Source organism: Halichoerus grypus, chromosome 12 (assembly GCF_964656455.1).
Source record: "Halichoerus grypus chromosome 12, mHalGry1.hap1.1, whole genome shotgun sequence".
NCBI lineage: Eukaryota > Metazoa > Chordata > Mammalia > Carnivora > Phocidae > Halichoerus > Halichoerus grypus.
In genome coordinates, this window is record NC_135723.1 from 25,560,660 (window position 1) to 25,565,131 (window position 4,472).

Here is a 4,472-nt window from a genome sequence, read left to right on the forward strand (position 1 = left end):
TGTAGGACATTAATATGGGGAAATTCTTAGTCATTATTGTTTCAAGTATTTCTTCTGTTTCTTTTTTCTCCTTCTCCTAATGGTATTCTCATTATGCATATGTTATACCTTTTGTACTTGTCCCATAGTTCTTGAATATTCTGTTCTGCTTTTATTCATTCTTTTTTCTCTTTGCTTTTCAGTTTTTGGAGTTTTCTACCAAGATATCCTCAAGCTCAGAAATTTTATTCTCACTCACTTGCTCATTCATACAGACTGCCTGCTGGAGAGCTTGTCTGATTTGGTATTCAGTCCAACAAGCAGCAGGTTGCCTTACTACAGTGCACAGGGCTCTTCATGATCCAGCTCTTCCTTCACTCCCCAGTCACATTTCTTGTCATTACACCACACCCCCACTGTAGTCATACTAAGTCACTTATAGTCATGACATTCTTTTCTTTTTTTTTAAGATTTTATTTATTTATTTGACACAGAGAGAGAGAGCACAAGCAGGGGGAGTGTCAGGCAGAGGCAGAGGGAGAAGCAGGCTCCTTGCAGAGCAGGGAGCCCGATGCGGGACTTGATTCCAGGACCCCAGGATCATGACCTGAGCCGAAGGCAGTTGCTTAACCAACTGAGCCACCCAGGCACCCCTAGTCATGACATTCTTTCTCTATTTTGCACAAACTGCTCCCTCTGTCTTGGCTTATCTTGCTAATATTATTCACCAATACATAAAATTGCTTAGTTGTTAATTTCTTAAATTAGGTTCCAAAATAACTAGGGAAGATTCTACGTATTATTTACTATCCTAGTCTCTGATCTTGACATAATGCCTGACATGGTATACACTCAAATTAAAAAAAAAAAAAAAGTGATTTCTGTGTTGAAATGGTTTTTTGTTTGTTTGTTTCTTTTGCTAAATTGATATAATCAAATTGTTTTGAATGTGGCTAGGCATAGTTCTAAGCTACGGACATTTTGGGGAGAAATTTTTTTCTCTTAAAGTTATTGATACAATTTTAGGGCTCTGCCTCAAGCAAAATAGAACAAGAAATAATGCATTAACAAATAATGCCAAAATCTCAGGAACTTGAAACAACAATGATTTCATATAGTCATTACATGGAGACAATATTCATGGAATGAAAAGACCGGAATTCTGAGGACAGAGTACTGGGGAATGTTTCACAAGTAAAATAAAGAAGAAACTTTTTCTGTATTCCAGTATAATTACAAGAAGATAATTATTTCTATATTTTCTACTGCACAGAAATTGCATTTATGTGCACCTATATGAATTTATAAACTCCTACATATAGTTTATAATTGAATGTTTAAGAATATGTAGATATCTAAGCCATTGTTATTAATTACATTTTTCTAGAAAGTGAGACATTTGTATTTTGAAATATATGACTATTTTGTCTAAAAGAGTGATTATTTAGTTTTTTTCCAAATATTCCAGAATAAACATACATGAAGTATATTTTCTCTTTAGGTATCTGAATTAGCAAGAATGAAACACTTTCTCACAGAAGACTTTAGTGATGGTTTACAAATTGTTTGCATGTTACCATATTTTTTCCAGGTTTTATGTTTTAGATTAGTTCTAATTAAATTCTAAGACCTTATTATTATTTTTTTTAATATTTGGTTATAGCAGTTATTCCAGTTATTTAGAGAACTGTTGATTTTCTAACTGGTGTGCTAGCATTCTCTAGCTTATTTCCCAGAAATGGAGAGAATGTCTTACTTTAGGAATTTTATTTTTTAGGTCTATTACTACTGATAATGCAGATTATAGCACATTCGATAAATGAAAGCATATATTACCTCCAGTTCTTGCTCAATTTCTTCTAGCTTATTGCTTCTTTCTATAGGCAATATTCTCAAGAAAAGATCCACTCAGCTTATGAGTAGATTAAGTGGATTGATAAGCATACCATATCTTTTGAGTAGTTCCAAATTTCTCCCCCACCCAGTTCCAGTGTCTCACATTCCCACACTGGGCAGGCTTCTTAAGCTATTTTGGCACATTTATAATGTTAACTCCCACAAATGTTTTTTATCTATTTTCTCTATGTTGTTGCTCTGTTTTCACATTTTATTTCTCAGAATATTAAAAAGAAATGTTAAATTGTTGAGTTATTTTGTAACTAAAGAAAAAGGAAAGGAAGAGAAAGGCTTTAGTCATAGGCCAGAAACTATTAGCATAGCTCAAATCACTCACTCTTTTGTTCTATAAGAATTATTGACCAAGGGAAGATTAGAAAGGGTCAAGGAAAGCTATCCTTCTTCCATGCCTTAGGAATACATCTTTTCTTCTATGAAGGAGGTCCTCCTTCATAGAAGAAATATAAATATAAATATATATATATAATTTATATATATATATTTATTAATCCTCATTTTATTCACTATTTCAAAGTCTTCCAATAATATATCTTTCTAATTAAGTTGAAAGGTAAATGATAGTGGAAGGCACCCAGTTCCATTATAACTATTTCCAACTAATCTTGTATAGCTAAGATTGTGTCTCCTTAATTGGACTGAGAACTTCCTGGGTAGAATGATTTCATTTTTTTTTCCTTTTAATTTCCATAGTACCTGGCACATCAAGACCTTCAGTAAATCTTGCTAAAGTAATGAATGAAAAAATACATTGATTGATATACTTTAAAATGTTATTCAATTATTAAAGAGCTTTCTGGCATAAAAACCTAGAAAATCTATTCTTTCGAGTAGTTTTAAAGCAGATTTAAAATTCGTTTCCCAACAAGTAGTTCAGAATACTCAGGTGAATTCATAAGATTGTTGTGAATAATAAATAATGTGGGTCAGACATCCCTCTGTGAAAGACACAAGGTGCTCAGTAAATGAGTTACCTTTTTTAAAGTCTTTTCTAAGGTCCTTTTAACAAGTGAGCTAGGATATACCAACCATAGAGGACACATAATCTGCTGACCAATTCCACCAAGCAAACCACATCCATATCTGTCCCAGTAGGCAATGACCAATATCTCCTTGGGGGAGATTAATTGCAGTGTTTATAGAAAGCTGGCTGGGTAGTGAGGTTAATTTGGGGCTTCTTTTTTGAAGGAGCATGACAGGAGCCTCACAATCCCACAACCTCTCCACTCAATGCACTTAGATCTGCTGTGTTACTTAATTCATGCCTAGTCCTCTGTATCTTTTTCACATGACTGCATCTAGTCTTAGTTGCACTGGGTTCATCAACTTTGGGGGTCTTAAACATGGATATATTGATCTTTGTAGATATATGCAAAAAGTATTTATAAACATGTGCTTTAGCCTTTCTTCAAAAGAATAAAAAAAAACATTTCAATGCAAACTCATATGAAGACTAAAAATCCTTACTGTGTAGATTAGTTATCAGGCCTATCTGAGGGATATGCAAAGGAATCACATGAAAGAGAAAATGAAATTTGAATTTAGGAAATCAAAGGAATGTAATGCCTGAGGCTAATTTACCATCAATCACTCATGCTCTCATTATTACTCAAATTGTCATTGACAGAGGAGAATTAAGACATTTTTATTTTTGTTATCATTTGCATGCAGTATTGTTCTATAATAATATGAGTAGTTTTAAAAGTTTGGTAAAGAAATCCTACTATAAAGTAGCTCATTTATATCCTTTAATGTATACCTTGAAATAAACTTTCTTGTGTTTTATTATTTTAGAGGCAATGTGAGTGCAGAGGAGGATACTGGGGCATCACTGGACCAATAAGAAACTCTAATTTTTTTTTTTTCCTTGACTACATCTGCTATTTGCCTGTAGTCTGACTTCTTTAGGGCTTTCTTCAATTGACTCATCTTGACAACCAGCTAAAAGGAATTTCAAGGCAAACACAGTGAAAAGACACATTCAGCTTTTTCTTCACTCCAGATCACAAAGCTATTGTTGATTTCTCTTAGTTAAATATCTCATCTAGAAAAATTTATGGAGTAGAAAATTTGGGGATTTGGGGTTTTAAACTTTTGGAAACTCATAATATCATCCTGAGGCTCTAATCCTTATTAGAACCTCCCTCTCCCTCACCTCCACCTGTCTTCCCCTCCCGACCCCAGTAGTTTTACTGATTCACCCTCAATTTCCTGGAGGTTCAGTCCCAACTGTGGAAGTTGGGGGCTGGAAGATCCTGCTGAGCGGGGAATATATTTATGTATCTTTTTTTTATTTTGTCTCTCCTAGAGTCCCTGAGGCATGGAAGGCCCTTAACACTTATTTACTGATTTTTCTGACTGCTTTACTGTCCACTTAAGTGAGAGAATAAATCAATGAATAAATGAATAATCATAGTTTTTTTTATTATGTTATATTAGTCACCATATAGTACCTCCATATAGTACCACCATGTAGTGTTCCATGATTCATTGTTTGAGTATAACACTCAGTATCCATGAAATACGTGCCCTCCTTAATAGCCATCACTGGGCTAACCGATCCCTTGACCCCCTCCCCT